This window comes from Narcine bancroftii, chromosome 4 (assembly GCF_036971445.1).
Source record: "Narcine bancroftii isolate sNarBan1 chromosome 4, sNarBan1.hap1, whole genome shotgun sequence".
Classification (NCBI taxonomy): Eukaryota; Metazoa; Chordata; class Chondrichthyes; order Torpediniformes; family Narcinidae; genus Narcine; species Narcine bancroftii.
Window position 1 is genome coordinate 286,893,962 of NC_091472.1, and position 20,743 is coordinate 286,914,704.

At 41.1% G+C, this 20,743-nt stretch overlaps 1 protein-coding gene and 1 pseudogene across 1 annotated transcript in view; one reads left to right on the top strand and one right to left on the bottom strand.

The window, feature by feature from the left end:
* Positions 1 to 20,743, top strand: part of itgb5 (integrin, beta 5) — a 106,650-nt gene that overhangs the window by 47,015 nt on the left and 38,892 nt on the right. The gene's annotated exons all lie outside the window — the stretch shown is intronic.
* Positions 372 to 6,797, bottom strand: LOC138760250 (activating signal cointegrator 1-like; annotated as a pseudogene).

Here is a 20,743-nt window from a genome sequence, read left to right on the forward strand (position 1 = left end):
CTACTGCCTTAACCTTTTGCTCTTAAGGGGAAAAAAATGTTTTGGGGGGAAGTAAAGTTCCCTCAATGTTGAGAGTTTTCCGAGTAGCAGAAATAAAGGACGAATATGACCAATACATAAAAATCCCGATTCAATTGCTTATGTTTGTACAGTATAAACAAAGGTGCATTGCAACTAAGAAAGATCACTGTGAAATGGAATAGATTTCTAATTTTTAGAAATGTTCATCATTCACACACACTCCTTATCATCAAGTGACTACAATGGTGGTGGAGTGTGGTTGAATTTGTCTCAAAAACACTGCTGGAGGAAATCAATAGGTCATGCAGAATTTGTGAGGAGGAAAGGAATTGACAAAAGATTTTGGCCATGAGTTGTGATGTTTTTATTTGGTGTTAGGTGTACAGTTCACGATGAGAAGGCATATTGACAGCATTTCTCATTCAATGCCAATGTGTCCTTGATTTTATTTTTAGTTTCTTTGAGAGAAGATTCCATTGCCTTTGGGAATTTAAAGATACAGGACTAGAGTTTGAAACACTTCTGTCAGTACCACGACTTTTTTCACATTTTCGGTGGTTCTATTTATATATTATTTTCGTGTGTGTGTGTACACTAATAATATATGCATTTATTGAAGAAATTCTGCATTTCACTTTATTAACCCTCAAAAAACTGTAACGTGAGCTCAACATTCAGTACAACCACAAACCCCCTCACCGCCCTCTACCTTTTTGATCTTTTGGTAGGGAGCTTTTTTTGTGGCGGCTCCCATTCTTCCTGACTGAAATCATTTGGTTTGTAAAAGGTGGGAAAATACTCCATGCATTAATTCAGGGCTAACATTACAGAGTGAAGAGAAATTAAGAGGGGAGGAAAGATGAATGGCAAATTCAGCAATAAAGTCTACATTTCAAGAAATAGAGGATCTGAAGCTGAAATACAGACCAAATAAAGTGAGAAAGTAGGATGACATATCTGGTTCAGGAAGTATATTTTAAAAGTGATTGCATCAGGGAATGAGGTAAGAATATATGCCAGTGAGCAAGATTCTGACAATGATAAATATTTTGACATGTGAAGATTTTGTTCGAGTGAAAACGGGAGGCTGGCAAGCAAAATGTTGGAGAAATTTGAGACAAAATTCACATCCATCTTGTTGTGTTCGATGTACATTATTGCAGGAGCTACATGTTTTAATCTGCTTCTGAAACTTAGTTTCATTTAGATCAAAGAAACTGTCAGATGAAATAGATCAACACAGTTAACCTTCCAGGCAAATAAGTTTAAAGGTTTAAAAAAAATTAACAGCACAATGTAATGCATAACATGGGCAGCATGGTTAATTTAGTGGTTGGAACAACTCTATTACAGCATTAGGGCCCTGGGTTTGAATCCGGTGCTGTCCATAAAGACTTCTCCCTCTGTCTTCGTGAGTTTCCTCCAGCTACTCTGGTTTTGTCTCGCACTCCAAAGACGTATGGAGTTAGTAGGTTCATTGATCACATTGGGTATATTTGGGTGGCAAAGGCCTATTCCACTGCTGCATTTAAAAGAAACAAGATGCCACATGGTTTACCTTATTTGATCTTAACAGAATACTTTGCACTTCATTATGATGGCCAAGTCCATGGTCTAGATTAGGGGTGGGCAAACTCACATTTCACCTGCTGTCGTTGTTTGCTCTGTTTGTTCCACTTGCTAGAGGAGACATTTTTCTGTAAATTAGACTTCATTTCTTCCACAAAATCATTCAACATGCTGTAGAACTGATCCAATGATCCTTACTCCTCATGTATTTGGCTGCCAGCAAGGTCTGTTGTGAACTTTGTTTGATTGGATGAATGTTGCAACTCCCTCATTTCTTCATCTTTCTTGTGTAATGCCTCTCTCTGCTGCTTGGAAAGCCATAGGTTAGAGTCTGCTGCAAAGTAATCAGGTTCATCATCAATGACCTGGGTGCAAGAGCTCTGGTTTTGTCATATTTCAACAGCTTACAGTATCTCTGTGTTTAATGGCCTTATCCAGACTAGCCTTCAGAATGGCTTCCTGATGTTGGTAGCAGGTCCCTCTCAAAGCTATCAGGATTCTCCGACGCATCAGCAGTCCCCATGAGTTTCTTCTGCAATTTCTGACTATTTATAGAATCATGGTCAAGGATCTCTTGTTCCTCCTTTGTGCAAACCAGCAGTCCACAGAACATACATGGTCCTGATCCTTCCTGCATGCAAACAATGTGGCCAAAGCCCAGGCAGTTGTTGATGAGCTAATGCATCTGTCCTGAGTATTTGCAGGGATGGTGGCTGGGGAGTGTCACAGCGAGTCTATCCTCACCGTCCTGTGTGTCTAAGGACAAGCATTTTGTCTTCTTCACCCTTTATTTAAATGTACCAATCCACAGGAACTCCTGAGGCACTGCTTCTCTGTTTTCATCGCATGCACTTTTGTGTCTATCCTGTGCAGCTCCTTAGCTTGTTCTCATATGGTCTCTGCTGCCCTACACATATTCAGCCTTTTCCAAATCTTTTTCATGCAACAGTCCTTCTCTAAGTACATTATCTGGATTCCGCAAACCATTCTGTCTTTAATGAGTGAATTTTTCAAATCTCCAAATTCATGGGACTTGTTCAGTGTGTGAAGCTCAGCTAAGTATTGGTCAAAGTTCATACCTTGTTTTTGGTCACAGGAGAAAAACTTGAATCTCTCAAACATGTCATCAGAGTGTCCAACATGAAAGTTGCCTTGTCAATTTGAAAACTGTTATAGATGTCCAAGGCATCTTTGCCCATCACCTGCAGAAACGTAGACAATTTCTGTTTTGCATCAGTCTCTCCCATTCCACCAGCTTCTAAATAAAAGTTGAATCACTGTTTGAAGCATTTTTCCATTTATTGGCTAGATTGGATCAGTGTGGGAAGACTTAACATATCCATACCTACAAACTATTGTCTTCTCTTACTCACTCAGACACTTCTGAGCCTGAAGTGAATGGAAATCCTCACCCACCCAATTGGCTGAGCCTGGAGTGAATGGAAAGCCTCACCCACCCAATTGGCTGAGCCTGGAGTGAATGGAAAGCCTCACCCACCCAATTGGCTGAGCCTGGAGTGAATGGAAAGCCTCACCCACCCAATTGGCTGAGCCTGGAGTGAATGGAAAGCCTCTGGTTTTCCCTTCCTAAAATCCACAATCATCTTGTTTTTGGTGACATCGAGTGAGAGGTTGTTAGTACATCATTGAGCCAAGTTTACAATCTCCCTCCTGTTGCTGACTCTTTGCCCTTTTTTATACAGCCCACTTCTGTAGGATTGTTAGCATATTTTTAAATGGTATTGTTGTCGTACGGAGCCATGCAGTCATAGATGTAAAGTGAGAAGAGCAGTGGACTAAGAAAGCAGCTCTGAGGTGCTCCAGAACTAATCGAGATTGTGGAGGAGATGTTCTTGCCAATCCTCACTGATTGGGGTCGGAGGGGAGGAAACCGAGATACCAATTACACATTGTGAGGGCTTCGGGGTGGGGGTGGGGGTTGGAAAATCCCATGCATCTCAGTTTTAAATAGCTGTCCCTTGTCTAGTAATTGTGTCCTTCATTAAAAACCCTTCTACCACTGGAAATATTTTGACATCTATGCTACCATGCATACCCTTTAGGATTTTGTGTGCTTTATTATTGTCAATAATTTCTATAATTGCTGTAAGATCAAATTAATTTGTTATTTGTGCTGTCAACTCATCTATCCTATTACAAATGTTGTATGCATTCAATTAAAGTGCCTTGTGTTGTGTATACACTTACACAATTAGGACTCAGACGTGGTGCTTTTCTCATTCTTTAATACCATCAGACCAACATGGCTACTGACAAACAGAAATATGTATATAGAGGGGTGACATCGTGACATGGGTGCCATGATGGACAGCAGGGCGGGTTTATACACAACACTCTTCCCCCCCCCATTCAATAAATGTTGAATGGGCCCCCTCTAACTACCATTACTACATTGGGACCATGACTACTAGTGTGAAGTATGGTACATATAATGAGTGATTTATAATACAGAAAGGACCTTAATAATAATTATGGAACATAGTCTTCTTTCTCTCTTGGACTGCCTCGGCGTGGCATGCTGGACCTGTATTCGCTCAGGTCTGTTCTGAGTGGAACATGTAGTCTGGTTGATGGCGACTGCCGGCCTTCGCTGGCCTCCGGGGTTCTATGTGCTGGGCTGCTTGTCACAGTTTCTGGGCTACCGTCTCTGTCCCTCTTTCACTCGGCCCAAGCGGTTGGATTGCCATGGCACGGTCAGTCTGGTTCTACCTCCTCCAGGTTGCGAGGTAGTTCGTGGTCTTTGGTATCAGACAATGGCTGCAATTGGTCATTGTGTTGTTTCCCACAGTCTGTCCCCCACTAGAACAGAGTATGAGCAGGGGCTCAACTTTGTAGGATCACCCCTACCACCCATGGGTCATTGTATTGTCTGTAATCTTGTGTCAGTACTCTCTCACCCACCTCCAGTGTTCTAGGTAAGGTTTGTGGCGATGTGGATTTTTCTAAATGGAGGCCCAGATCCAGGTGAACCGTGGACAGTCTTGTCCACTGGTTGCAGCCAAACATCAATTCTGTTGGGGTGCATTTTGTGGTAGAATGTGGTGTGTTTCTGTTTTCCAATAGAAAATCTGCAATTCTGTGAGTCCAGGAGGCGTTTAGGAGTTTCATTGCCTTTTTGAATGTTTGTACAAAGCATTCTGCCTCCCAATAGTACTTGGGTGATAGGGTGTCGACAAAATATGTCTGATATTGTTGTAGCAATATCAGGTTCTGATGTAAACTGGGGTTCATTGTTTGTCCATGACCAATTCATGAGGTAATCCATATGCGACAAACATGGCCCATAGACATTCACTTGTAGAATTGGTTTTGGTGTTTTTCATATGCAAAACTGCTGGCAATTTGGAATGTGAGTCCACCACTATAAGGAAAGTCCCCATGAATGGCCCAGCAAAGTCTTCTTGAATCCGATGCCAGGGTTTGGAAGGCCATTTCCATGGGTCGGCTTCAGGCTGAGGCATTTTTGACTACATTGACTGAAGTATTTTGCATTCTCTCACTGTCTATTGATGGCCACCAAGCATGCATCTGGGCCAGTGTTTTCATTCGTACCATTCCTGAATGTGTTGTGGTGTAGCTCTGATAATATGGTGTTTTGCCATTTGGCCAGGATATTCAACTGATAGTTCATGGCAGCGTGTGAAGTAAGCTTTCAGGTCTTCTGGTATGACCTCAGATTCTGGCCATCCATTAAGAGTGAAGTATAAGACTTGGCTTAACTTTGCCTCCTTTCGAGTTTCTTTGCTGATCAAATGAGCTGTAAAGGGCTGTTGTTCTTGGTTGATCACTGCTGCCTCTTCTGTTCAATTAATAATTTCTTCTTTTTGTTCATTTTCGGGTAGTGGTAAGTGTGATAAGGCATCCACATGGCTGTTGAACATTCCTGGTTTATGTTTTACCTCTTAGTTATATGTGGCTAGTAGCATGGCCCATCTTTGAATTCCGGCTGCAGCTAATATTGGTATTATTTTGTGGGGGCCCAGAATCAAACTTAGAGGTTTGTAATTAGTAATTGGGGTGAAAGTTCTTCCGTAGAGATGTTGGTGGAATCTTTTTACACCAAAACTTACTGTTAATCCTTCTTTTTCCAGTTGTGCATAATTATGTTCGCTTGCAGTTAATGTCTGCGAAGCGTATGGCACTGGTTGCTCACCCTTCTCTGTGATTTGGGACAATACTGCTCCCAGTCATACTGATGAAACATCCACAGCTAGAGTCACTTCCTTGTTTGGGTCATAGTGGATCAGAACTTCATTTGTTGAAGTTAATATTTCCTTTAGTTGATCGACTGTTTTTAGTTCCTGTATTCCAGCACCATTTTTGATCTTTCCTGAGTAAGCATTTTAGGGGGGTGCATAGTAACATAGACATGTTAAGGATATGTTTCCAATAGTGATTTATAAGCCCTGGAAAGGTCCGTAATTCCAACTTGTTGGTTGGGTATGGGGCTTTGCGAACAGCTTCTGTGGCTTCCGGATCCATTGGTACCCTATCCTTGTCAATTGTTAGTCCTAAGTATGTCACTGAGGGCAGCATGAAGACACACTAATCCTGTCGTAATCGTACGTTGGCCTGTTGTAGTCTGCTTAGGACCTTTTCAAGGTTTTAAAGTGTTCTCTGTTTTTTTGGCCCATGATGACAATATCATCAAGGTAACATCCAACTGAGATTTCGTGCACTAATTTGTCCATTGTAGCTTGAAAAATCGCAGGTGCTGCTGAGATTCCGTATGGCATCTATGTATAGGTGAACAGTCCCAGGTGGATATTGATTGTCACATATTTTCTTGATTCTTTGTCCAACTCTATTTGTTGGTATGCCTGTGACAAATATAGTTTTGTGAACTTTTGCCCACCATTTACTGCTTGGAATAGTTCTTCTGCTTTGGGTATGGGATGTTCTGGTACTTTTAGTACCTGGTTGATGGTGACTTTGTAATCACTGCAAATGCGAATCTTGTCGTTTGCCTTCCGTACAGGTACAATGGGTACTGCCCAATCGCTGTACTCTATTGGTTCTAATATGCCTTCATCTTTTAATCTATTTAACTCAGCTTCAATTTTTCCTTTCATTGCAAGTGGAGCTGTTTTGGCTTTGATGAACTTTGGCTCCACATTCTCTTTTAATTGCAGTTTGGCTTGAATCCCTTTTGATCTTTCCCAACCCTTGTTGGAAGACCACGGCATGATTGTTGAGGATCAGGTTGAATTTTGGCTGGGTGTTGTCTTCGTAGTTTACAGTCAATATTGAACTGATCTCCAGCCAGTTTAGGGGAATGTGTTTTAGCCAGTTTCTTCGGAAAAGTGCTGGTCCCTGGGATTCTACAATGTAAAAAGATAGTTTTGTTGGTTGTTGGTGCTTGTATTGTATTGTACCTTGACCTTACATTTCCCAAACACTTTGACTTTGTCTCCAGTAACTTCAGTTGTTTTCACCAGAAGGTGTGGTAGCAAGCGTTGCTTTAAATGTAATGCCATTAGAGACACTGCAGCTCCTGTGTTGAGCTCCATTTTCAGAGGTTCGTTGTTTATTTTTAGTTGAATTTAAATCGTGGTGCTTTTTTTCATTTATCTTTCGAATGTGCAAGACTGCTGTTGTTTTGTCGTCTTCAGAGCTGTTGCTATGGTCGTCATCAGAACTGTCTCTCTCTCTCTGCTAGTGCTTTGACATCAGTTGGGTGGTTATCAGCATCTTGAGTCCAGCTGTGTTTTTACTGTTTTTTTAATTGGACATCTTGTTTTGATTTGTCCTTTTTTTGTTGCAGCGGTGCCATTGGGAATTTTTGAAGAAACAGTTTTCTGGGTGATGGTTGTTGTACTACCTGCAACGGAAGCCCTATTGGTGGGAAAACCTCCCGACCACAAGGTCTTGTTGGCCCACATGCAAATTTTTGTCTGAGCTGCAAGCAGTTCCATAAGTGATCTTGAGAGTTATTTCGTCATCCGTTGCCTGTAATCTCTGCTTCGCCTGGCGATCTGCCAACCCTTCACCAATCTGTCTCGAAGTGCTTGGACAGTTTATGCAATGCTGCCTGGTATTTATTACTGCCTTCCCTGGCATTTGTCTCCTTTCATAGAATCGTTGCCTTTCTGCCATAACTGGTGATCTGGAGCTTAAGTGGTTCCCCAGTGCTGTGCATTCACTCGGTGTATATCTTTGTCACTGGGTCTTCTGTGGACAGCAAAGTTTTAAGGAGATTGAATGTTATGCTGTCCATTATACTGAGGAATAGGGCATGTTTTTGGTTCACCGGGGGTTCAATATTATGGGCTATGCTGTAGTGGTTAAACCATTCTACGTAATTTCCCCAACTTTTATCTGCTCTGTTGAATTCTCCGAACTTTCCCTCCACCATCTTGGCGTGCTTTCACTTTGATCTTTTGGCAGGAACTTGTGGAGCTCGTTAGGTTTTACCTTTATCCTTTTGCATGGAGCACGCGTAGGTTTCATTTTGTTCCTCGTCATCGCCACTTTTGTGTATACACTTACACAATTACGACTCGCAGACATGATGCTTTTCTCATTCTTTAATACCATCAGATTAACATGGTTACTGACATACAGAGATATGTGTGTGTGTGTGTGTGTGTGTGTGTGTGTGTGTGTGTGTGTGTGTGTGTGTGTGTGTGTGTGTGCAGGGGGGGTGACATCATGACGTTGGCGTCAGGATGGACAGTAGGGCGAGCTTGTACACAACTCCTTAAGCTTTGACTTTACAATTTTTACTCCAGATTCGCTCTCTGTTGTACATTTGTGCTTGTGTTTTCTATCCCTGTCATGGTTCAATTTTTCATTCTCCACTCGAAACCACCTTCTCTCTAATTAGTTTGGATTTACTGCATAGCAGAACCAAAGTACTCACTGCATTTTGGACAAAACAGATTTACATGAATTTAATTTTTCCAGCTGCAGTATTTGGATTTGAACTCAAGTTTCTGGTTTAATTTTTTAATTGTTAGTCCAATGATTGCTAGAGTTTCATCAAGTTAAATGCATTGTTTTACAGTAGTTTCATTGAGCAGTTGGTTCATTTTCTTGCATGTATCTACAAAGTAGAAATTGTGAATAGTCCATTTTTTTCTCCAGAGTAAGAGAGTCTAAAACTAAAGGGCATAGGTTTAAGATGGGTGAGGTGGTGGGGGGGGGGGGGGGGGGGAGATTTAAAAATGACTGAAGAGCAACTTTTTCCACAGATTATGTTTTCTTTCTTTGGCTTGCCTTCGCGGACAAAGATTTATGGAGGGGGTAAAAGTCCACGTCAGCTGCAGGCTCGTTTGTGGCTGACAAGTCCGATGCGGGACAGGCAGACACGGTTGCAGCGGCTGCAGGGGAAAAATGGTTGGTTGGGGTTGGGTGTTGGGTTTTTCCTCCTTTGCCTTTTGTCAGTGAGGTGGGCTCTGCAGTCTTCTTCAAAGGAGGTTGCTGCCCGCCAAACTGTGAGGCGCCAAGATGCACGGTTTGAGGCGAGATCAGCCCACTGGCGGTGGTCAATGTGGCAGGCACCAAGAGATTTCTTTAGGCAGTCCTTGTACCTTTTCTTTGGTGCACCTCTGTCACGGTGGCCAGTAGAGAGCTCGCCATATAACACGATCTTGGGAAGGCGATGGACCTCCATTCTGGAGACGTGACCCACCCAGCGCAGCTGGATCTTCAGCAGCGTGGACTCGATGCTGTCGACCTCTGCCATCTCGAGTACTTCGACGTTAGGGATGAAAGCGCTCCAATGGATGTTGAGGATGGAGCGGAGACAACGCTGGTGGAAGCGTTCTAGGAGCCGTAGGTGATGCCGGTAGAGGACCCATGATTCGGAGCCGAACAGGAGTGTGGGTATGACAACGGCTCTGTATACGCTTATCTTTGTGAGGTTTTTCAGTTGGTTGTTTATCCAGACTCTTTTGTGTAGTCTTCCAAAGGCGCTATTTGCCTTGGCGAGTCTGTTGTCTATCTCATTGTCGATCCTTGCATCTGATGATATGGTGCAGCCGAGATAGGTAAACTGGTTGACCGTTTTGAGTTTTATGTACATATATTGGAATGAACTACCAGACAAACTGGTAGGGGCAGGTACAATTACAATATTTAAAAAAAAATTTGGATAGATACATGGATAGGAAAAGATTAGAGTAATATGGGCTAAATGCAGGTAGATAATTCTAACTCAGATGGCAACTTAGTCAACATAGAGCAGTTGGGCTAAAAGAACTGTTTTCATTTGATATAGCAGAATCTAAATTAACCTGTATGCAATAGGCATCAACCCTGATTGTTGCCTCAACCCTTTCACCTGCACCCCTGTATTGACTGGTTAGTTGATGCTTTCCTTTAAAATTCCATGTGACTGGTCCCAATGAAAAATGTTCAAACATGTCATTGACTCACTGATGTTTCATTGCTGGGGTTGAACAATCCATCGCTCCTACCTATTTCAGCATATTGTCCCAATCATCCCACTGTGTATACTTGTATATTCCAGGAATGGTTTTCATCTCGTGATGCTTTTGCCATTTTGCAAACTTGCCCAATATATTTTCTCCAATGTGAGTCTTCCATGTATCCTTTGCTCATTGCCAGTGCTATCTATTTATTGTAGGTTCTTTATCAACTGATCTTTACAACAGATTATCTTACTACTTACCTCTTTATTAAGGCACAGAAATAAACACAACCTTTATTTAAGCCAACAGGCCTTCAACTATGGTACAATGTTAACCATTTAACTGTCTCTAACATTACAGTAATGGACCAATCTCAGCAGCTGCCATGACTAAAACACACTTCACAAAAGAACCTTATAGTTTGATTTGTGAAGAATGCACAGATATGGGTATTGCAACTGAGAAATTAGATCTGTGATGAAAAAGGGCAGTATGTCAGTGATTACTTTGTGCAGTCCTGCTACCCTGAGACCTAACAGGATATTTCTTTCCAGCTTGTTCATTCGGGCCTGCTGATTCATGTCACCAAGATGGAGAATAGTAGATCTTGTTACAGGAAGAAATATACATAACTGAAATGATAATATGGTAATATGGTAATTTTCAAAACGTGTGTGGTAATAAAAGACCTCACACATTTATACTGTATAATGCTGCTATATCTAGACAGCATTAAAAAGGTTTTACTAATATTAATGAAATAATCATATAACCATATAACCGTTTACAGCACTGAAACAGGCCATGTCGGCTCTTCGAGTCCGCGCCGGTTCACTTGAACAACTCCACTAGCTCCCCCCTCCTGCTCTCCGCCCATAACCCTCCAACTGCCTCACATCCATGTACAAATCCAACCTTCCCTTAAATGACAGAAGGGACCCTGCTGCAACTATTTCTTTTGGAAGATCATTCCATTCTGCCACCACTCTCTGAGTGAAAAAGCATCCTCTAATATTTCTCCTAAAGTTTTGCCCCCTTACCCTTAACTTATGCCTTCTTGTTCCAACCTCCCCTGCCCTCAGGGGAAAGAGTCTATTTACGTCTAGTCTTATCTATTCCCTTCATAATTTTAAATACCTCTATCAAATCCCCTCTCAGCCGTCTACGTTCCAATAAGCATTTTTTAGTATTTCATTTGGAACAGTTTTTCTCAAAAAATTCTACTTCCTATGTGTATTTGTAGTTATCAGACTACCTACAGTTTAAGCAAAAAATATATTTTAATGTTATTTAGAATCCATATGTGAGCATAATGATTATTTTAAATTAGAATGTAAGTGAAAACAAGTATGAAACTCCAGGGATAGGCCCTTCAGCCCACATTTCTGTGATCAGATGAGAATGTCACATTGTAGTGTCAGTTTTAGGGGTTAAGGATAGTATTATGTACCAAACAATTTCTTTCTTTGGCTTGGCTTCGCGGACGAAGATTTATGGAGGGGGTAAAAAAGTCCACGTCAGCTGCAGGCTCGTTTGTGGCTGACAAGTCCGATGCATTACCTACACATAAAAGGGTGGTGGTTGTTGGGTTAATTTACTGCTATAAATTGCTTGGGGAAGGTGGGTAGCTGGGGAATCAGTAGAGTGTTAATCAACTTGTGAGAGAGAATAGGGTTAGGGTTAGAGGAATGGGATTGATCTGGCTGTCCGCGAACTGGCATGAACTTAAATGGCCATTTTCTATGTCGTGAGGAATACAAGACATTAGAATACTAATGCATTTTAATCTGGTAATGCATTCTAATTAACCAGGATATTTAAATTAATATTAATGAAGAATGCTTTGACCTGCACTCATTTTCACTTGTTATTGGATACATAAATGGCAAAACAGATGTAATTTTGCTGCTTCATCTGTGCTTTCACTAAAACTACCCCTGCAGCAATTTCTAAATTTTTAAAAATTTTACATGGCACACAAAGCATTCCCTAAGCATCAACATGTTAACCTCGAGATTGAACTAATCCTAACAGGAAGTAGGGATACACGACATCTATGAGGGGGAAAAAAAGAAGTGGTTTTATGTTCTGTCTCCTTTATTGCCATCAGGAGACGTCTAATTCACTTGAGCTATTAGAGCACAGCTACTGTAAATGCAGAGATATTGTTCATTCTCAGCTGTGATTCTTTTAACAAGTGTCTTTTGTTAACAGAATAATCAATGCTTTGAGGAGAGAAAGAGAATTTAAATCCTGTTCTTTCAAATATATTTAGAAGTTGACTTTTGAACATGCAGTATTTCTTGAAAGTAGAATTCAGACACTGAGCCAATTTAAAAGGCATCCTCATTATATCAGGTTTAAATAGCCATAATAAAGCTGGATGCTGATAATCTAATTTCAGCTTGATGTGTGAAGGGAATATCTTAACGAATCACAAATAGAAGTAGCAGAAAGTCAGGGACAGATATTCTTCATCTCCCTGATGAATTTGCTTTGTCAACTAATTATTTTAAAGGTGAAAATATGTCACCCCCAAATAATCTTCTGTAAGGTCATCTGCTTTTCAAAATGGTTAAAGCAAGGAGTTTCTGGACAATCAATGAAAGAACCAGCTTGCTAGTGAGACCTTGGCATGGAGAAACACAGTAAACTCTTTAATTATCTTCAATGCTATCAAGTGGAATGCCCGGAAAAATGTAGTGGATGCAGCTCAATGCATCGTAGGCAAAACTCTCCCCACTGGGAAAATCTACATGGATCGCTTCTGTCGGAGAGCATCAGCAATCATCAACAGGAAAGAGGTCTAGATGCCACAAGACTCATACCACCAGGTTCAGGAACAGTTGCGAAACCTCCACCATCAGACTCAGAGAGTCATTTTTAGGGCTCTTACTTAGCACATTATTTATTATTGAATATTTATTTTCTGTATTGCACAGTTTGTTTACACTTCTTTCTTTGTTTGCATTTCTCTCTTTTGCATATGTATCTTTTTCTTGAGTGCATTTTGCACTACAAATAAGTATAAATTCTGCCTGGCCCACAGGAAAAACAATCTCAGGGTGGTATGTGATTCAAGATTGTACAAGTACAATCCGACAAAATAGCATTCACTGGCCCTTGATGCAAAAATGTGCAGGCATCTAACCAGACATAACACATATAGAGACAATTAATTCATATTCAGGACAAGTATTATATCTATAAAAATAATTATTGTTTTGTACAAATGAGAGTCTCAAATGGTTAGTGTGAGCAGTTCCTTTGGCCGTTCAGTATTCTCACTGCCCATGGGAAGAAGCTGCTCCTCATCTTGGTGGTGCTAGCTATGTTACTACTTTATCTTCTCCCCCCACCACGGAGCAACTGCAAGATGCTGTCTGCAGGGTGGAAGGGATCCTCAATGATTTTGCATGCCCTCTTCAGACTGCGATTTCAGTAGAGCACATCAATGGGGCAAGGAGACTCATTGATCCTCTCTGCCATTTTTGTGGTCCTGTGGATTGACCTCCGATCCATTTCTCTGCAGCAATCATACCACACTGTGATGCAGCCAGCCAAGATGCTCTCGATAGAGCTCCTATGGATGGTTGACGTAATGGTGGCTGGTAGCCTTACCCGCTTCAGTCTTTTCAGGAAGTGCAGTCGCTGACAAGTGAGGAGATCTTGAGTGTCCTCAATAGGTCATTAGTTAAGTGAACTCCAAGGAACTTTATGTTTTCCACTCTCTCTGCTACAGACTTGTTGATGTGTAGTGGAGGTTGGTCGTTCTTGATCCTCCTCTAGTCCATGATCATCTCCTTCATCTTGTCCATATTGAGACTCGTGTTGTTATTCTAGTACCATTTCATGAGATTTTCCACCTCTTTAGTGTGACTCATCGTTGTTGCTGATGAGGACAACTACCGTCATGATTGGGCTCTGACAATAAATTTGAACTTTCCCGAACACAACCTAACTCTTTAGATTGCATTGCTTGGTTATACTTCCTCTGTGGAAAAAGACCCAATGCTTAATTCTTCAGCATGTTTAGTCCATTTATGCTGTCATGGCTCAGTGTCTGACATGCTCAGTGTCTTGTAGAAAACTTTTTATTTCTGTGATGAGAACATCACAGATGATACCAATTTGTATTGTCTGTCACTAATTATCCTTGACAAGGTGGCCATCAGTCACCACCTTGAACCAATGTAGTCCTTGTAATGAAGGTACTCCCACAATGCAACTGGGTAATGAATTCCAGGATTTAACTACGTTTGTAATAAGATGGAGATGTGTTTTCAAGTCGACGTGGCTTGTGCTTTCTGCCTGCTACCTTTGTTCCATGGATTGATGGTGATCAAGTCTATGACATGTTTTTATACCCAGTGGCCTGGGTGAGTCACTGTTGCAAATTTTGCAGATGGTATACATTGCAACCATGACATGTTAGCAGAGGAGTGCCTGTGTAGAGTTGGCCTGTCTTCCAAGTGACTGTTCCTCTCACATTCCGAAGATGTGCTGGTGAGATTAAAAGGTGAATTGTAAATTACAGAATAATAAATGGTGAAATGAAATTGAAGGAAATGCTCTGAGAACCATTGTTGATCCAATGGGCAGATCAGAACCTCTTCATGTCACAAGACAATATGAAGTAAAATAATAAAATAAAATTGGACATGCATATAGAATATCAACTGCATGCAAAATGAATGTAATCCCACTACAGGTAGTAATCAACTGGGTATGAATTTGTTATGCTGAGAAACTAATTTTAAATGCAATTTTAAAAGTATTATTGTATAGCTTGTAAGAAAATATGAGATATTTGCATGGACGGAGGCTTGTCTCACCATCAGAAAACTGAATTGGGGTGAAGGGACGTAGATACTAAGATGGAACAAGGATACAGCTTCTCAGATCCAGGGAACTGAATTCAGTGCAGGTACTCCCCAACTTGCAACCTATATGACTTGCATCCATTGGAACATACGACCGATTTAATAATAAATAAATAAATATAGATTATTCGTTCACTTGAAGTATGTGCAAGAGCCAAGCGCCCTGATAATAATGAATTTGTGCCATTAATTTTCATGCATGTGCCAACTGAACTAAAATACATGAACCTGCCATGCATGTGCCAACCAAAGCCTCGCACATGCACACAGGAATCAAGATGGCCGCACCCAGCCTATGAATCCCGGGACCCCGACTAACAATGTAAATTTGGACCAGAATGAGGAAAGATTTGAGAGAAAGCTTTTAAGTTGTCATCGTCAAATCTACAATGAAAGAAAGATTTGATTTAAAAAGTTTACTTTAAGACTTTGGTACTCCATGCAGGCAAAAATCTGATTTATGTCCATTTCAAGATGCGACCAATCCTTCGGTTTCAATTATGGTTTTAAATTGGGGAGTATCTGTACTGACTTCTGGTGCTGTGTGTCTGAAATCCTCTCTGTAAATACACATATTCCCTTTAGGGGCCCCTCATGGACCCAAGAGATGTGAGGGTTAGTAGATAAATTTGGCACTGTAAATGACTCACTGTAAAGTTTATTAGTACTTGGTGGACTTTGGGAAGAATTTAGTAGAATAGGTTAAAGGGAAAATTTATGTGGAACCGGCTGCTTTTTTTTAGCATTGTAAGGAAAAGTGGATTGTCACATGAGAAATAGTTGAGCAGCTTGGCCAACATCCCTTGGAGTTTGGAGGAACAAAGAATTATTTTATTGAAACATGCAACATTTAAAGGGGCTTGATAGAAGTCCTCAAATTGTACAGCACAGAAACAGGCCCCTTGGTCTAATGAGATCATGCCAAATAAGATGCCTTCATATACTAATTCCATTTGTTGCATTTGGTCCATATCCCTGTAAACTTTTCCTCACCATACACATATCCAAGAGTAATTTTAAACATTGTAATTACAGTATACCTGCCTCTATCACCTCACTGGATGTGCCCACTATGCTGTGTGCGCGTGTGCGGAGCCTGCTCCTCGGAATGGACATCAACTGGATATTTTTTTCTAAAATGACTCTCTGAGTTTGTTGTTTAGAAGTCTGATGGTGGAGGTTTCGCAACTGTTCCTGAACCTGGAATAAATGGGACAGGCTTTCAGAATAATTAGTTGGTCATTTAAATTGGAGATTAGAAAGATTTCAATTCAGAGCTGTGAATCTTTGTTTTCTACATTTGTAGTATGGATAGTCTGAAAGCTGGTAGGAATGTGGATTGTGGAGAGTCATGTGCCCTCTTTGTCTGAATCCAGGTGGGAATGTGGAGTGTCACATGATCTCTGGAACCTAATCGGAAGTCACGTCACCTGAAAATCAAGGTTGGACTCTGCCCACCCATTAGTGCACATCTCACCATTGGCCCTCTGGGCTGGACTCTCCAGCTCACTGCACTTTAAAAGCCTACTATGTGCGGCAGATCATCCATCCTCTTTACTCCACTGACTGTGCCAGGTTGCAAACTGGACGTGGCTGGAGAAGTTGTTGGTAACGTGTGCACTCCATTGAAAGTGGGACTGTAGTATTGTGTGGGAATACTTAGCATTGAACCGTACCCCATTTGAACAGGGAACTAGGAGTGTGCATTGAAGTCCCTGTATAGAAAGAGTGACTATTACTGCGTGTGCATGTGTGTGTGCGTGTGTGTGTGAGAGAGAGAGAGAGCGTGTAAGCATCTACTGGTACACTCCATTGAGAGTGGGTCTGTAGTATTGTGTGGGAATACTTAGCATTGAACCGTACCCCATTTGAACAGGGAACTAGGAGTGTGCATTGAAATCCCTGTATAGAAAGAGTGACTATTACTGCGTGTGCATGTGTGCGTGTGTGTGTGAGAGAGAGAGAGCGTGTAAGCATCGACTGGTATCAGAGATCTCTACATCTGATGTGACTGTTTGCACTTTTTAAAATACGCAGTGTTGCTTTGTGTCTTCTCGTTACTATTTCCCCGTGTGTGTAATAAAGATAATCCCTTGTTTGGCCTGCGTCTGGACTCGTTTCTCTGTGAACCCCTGAACCTGATTTGATCTCGTGTTAGAGCATTGGAGGATACATCAACTGAACATATTCAAGGTCAAGATGGGCTGATCTTTGGATGTTAAAGGAATCAAATGATATGAGGTAACAGGCAAAAGGTCAGAACCAAGATCAAATCAATGATGACTTTATTGAATGGTAGAATTGGCTTGAGGGCCATATGACCTTGCAGTGCTTAATATGTGTTACACTAATAGCATTTTTATGGCTGGCTGCAGTAGCAGCAGAGCGAATGAATGCCACTGCCATAATTATTTGGCTGCATGCTCTACAGTCTTCTTTGTGACATTTGGTTCTATTTTTAACTTAATAGTTATTTGCCTTCCTTGTATTGAAGGGATTAACACCATCTAAGCTGCTTTTGTTAAAAGAGTTTTTTTTTCCCAGATGTCATTGCTGCCATTCAGGTTTCTTCTTCAATGAGGTTACTTAATATTACAATTACTAGGAATAACTTGTGAATGCTGGATCTAAAGCAAAATCAGAAAATATTGAATCAGTAGCTATTAGAAAAACAAATCAATACGTTCACTTTGAATGAACAGATTTCTTTTTACAGAAGAGTTTTAGCGGAAGCTAGTTAGCATAAAAACAGGAGTCGGGAAATTAGAATGGAGTGAAAACACACGATGCTGGAGAGACTCAACAAGTCAAACAGTGTCCCTTAAGTAGCAAAGGCAGAGATACCTAACTGAAGTTTCTGGCTTGTTCCGTTAGGTATCTCTGCACTTGCTACCTAAAGGACACTGACCCGCTGAGTCTCTCCAGCATTGTGTTTTTACTTCAACCACAGAATTCTGTGTTTTACCTCTGCTATTGAATAGAAATGATCTTGTATCAAAATTTTGAATGCTGAAGAAATCAAAGATACTGGGCAAGCATTTCATCTTTAGAGACCTTTCATAGCTGTGATAACTGGAACTGACTCTATGATGTCTGAATGATAGCTTTTAGTTCTCAGTAATAACTCACCTACTTTTGCACTCAGTGCATCTATTTATGAAGTCGAAAATCCAATGTATTTTAAAAGCTCATGATGAACTGAAAATTGAAGGGAACTGTGAATATTCATCAGACTGGTTTAATTAATTTACAAAAATGCACTGCATTAATTTTAAAGATTTGTGGTGAAAAATCAGAGAGACAGAATGTTAATAAGGCAGATGACACTGGAGGAAACATTTGAAAAAGCCATCAAGGAGAATTTCCAGTGTTGGGTGGTGCATTTATTATCTTTTGTAAGCTCAAGTTTTTTTTTGGTAGCGACAACATTATTTGATGAGAATTTTCCATTTGTGGCGTCATGTCGGTCGGTGCTCAAAAAGCCTGCCATTGTTTGTCATTACTGTTTAACTGCTGATGCAGGTATCCTGTTGATGCTATTGTGTTGCTTCGTTCCACTGTTTTGCAAACCAAAAAGACCCAAAAACTGAAAAATGTCTCGTTCCCAAGCATTTTGGATACACAGTTGAGTACATCTTATCCGAATGTCTGAAATGATCCAAAATCCAAAACTTTTTTTTTGACCATGATCCGATAATGTAATAGAGTTCAGAAATCCTGATCTGAGAACAGGATGTAGCGGATGTAAATAGTGCATTATAGAGTGCAGATGCATATGTAAATGGCAGCACTGCTGCTGCTGTGGACCCATGGGGAGCGGAGATGCAGTGAATATTCAGAACTATTTTGGAATTGATTGCTGGAAGCCACATTAACCTTATAGATTCCAAAATAAGCTCAGTTATGAATTCATGTCAAATATTAGCATTGTTTGGCTACTATAAGCAAATTACTTTGGATCTGCTTTCAGAATATAAACCCTTATAGAAGTGGTCAAATAACATTACCACCTATTACACTTTCCTAATAATAAATATTGTCGCTGAGTCACGAAGGGTTTTTAAAAGGAAGGGATCAGGTTGTTATTTAATCCAGGGTTTTCAGTTTACAGCTGATGAAAGGTTTGTATCACAACCAGTTAATGCAACTGACAAATTCCTGAAACTGCCTTGTTCCCCAATCACCTTTGCCTATGGTTGTTAATGGAATGGTGCAGCAACGTTTTTTTTAATCCAGCTATATGCAATCTCTAGGCTCGACGTAAAAGGGAATACAGACATTACACCAATACTGAATTGTATACAACTTTGGGTCGTAAACTTAGTCATATAGAAAGGATTGATACATTAGAAAGCAAAAAATATTTACAATTTTTTAAATGTTCTGAACTAATTTATTGCAAAGGCAGGCAGTACGTGCTCTGTGTTCAGTAAGTACCTTCAAACCAGGCAATAGAAGATATGAATGGGTTGGTTATCTGCATTTGGAATCTTCCCATAATGGTTGGGTAAATTGAAAATATTATTTTTCGTTGATTCTTTTTCACTTGGTACAGAAAAATCAGGATGAATATAAGTATCTATTTCCATTAGTTTCTGTCATTTTTACAATTGACAGATGTCAGACGTCCACAAAAAAAATGCTGAAAAAACTCTAGTCACACAGTATATATAAAAGGCAGTCAACTTTTTGGTCGCTCCTACTAGGTACTGTACCATCTCTTTTGACCGTATTCTTCACTTTTTCAGCCACATAAGATGGGATTCCACTACCAAACAGCTTCCCCCTCCCCTATCTGCTTTTTGTAGTGATCACTTACATCCGTGACTCCTTCATCCACTCATTCTTTCCCACCAATCGCCCCCTTGGTACCTTCCTATGGATCCTGGTGACCTGAGTTTCTCCAGCACTTTTTTTGTGTACTGCATCAGACCCCAGCATCTGCAGCTTTTCTTGTTTACCATTTCATGCCAGAAGATGTTGTGAAATTGAACCATGTAAGACTGTAGAATTATTATGAAGCAAACCTGGAAATAATGAAATAGATGCAAAAATATATATTTTTTAAAGTAGCGAAGGATTTTTTCCTCCGTTTCCATTTGTGTATCTTCAAAGTCGCATATGATTTTCAACGCTGAAAGCTATTAGATAATGACAGTGTACATGAGTTGTGGTTTTGCTTTTGTTGACTGGCTGTGCTTTGCCCAGATGAGTTGAGCTGTGTTTTAAGATTCTGACTCAGCTTTGACTTCAGCTGTTATGATTTCAGCACCACACATGGTTTATTGTTCTTAACAATGCACAACGCTTAACATTTGCAAAAAAAAGTATGCCTCAGGTTCATGTTAAATCTCTCCCTGTTCACATTAAATGTACAGTGCCATCCATAATGTTTCGGGCAAAGATACATTTTTCCTTTATTTGCCCCTGTGCTCCACCGTTTAAAATTTGTAAACAAACAATTCATGTGTGATTTAAAGTGCATACAGGTACACAATTCTTTATCCGGACATCTAAAATCCAGAAAGCTCCAAAATCTGGCAAGTGGGGAGAGAGTTGGCAGCGCAAGTTGGGCGGGCGAGAGACCGGCAGCGCGAGGCGGGCGAGAGACCGGCAGCGCGAGGCGGGCGAGCGGAAGAGACCGGCAGCGCGAGGCGGGCGAGGGGGAGAGACTGGCAGCGCGAGGCGGGCGAGGGGGAGAGACTGGCAGCGCGAGGCGGGCGAGGGGGAGAGACCGGCAGCGCGAGGGGGAGAGACCGGCAGCGCGAGGCGGGTGAGGGTGAGACCGGCAGCGCGAGGCGGGTGAGGGTGAGACCGGCAGCGCGAGGCAGGTGGGTGAGGGGGAGAGACCGGCAGCGCGAGGGGGAGAGACCG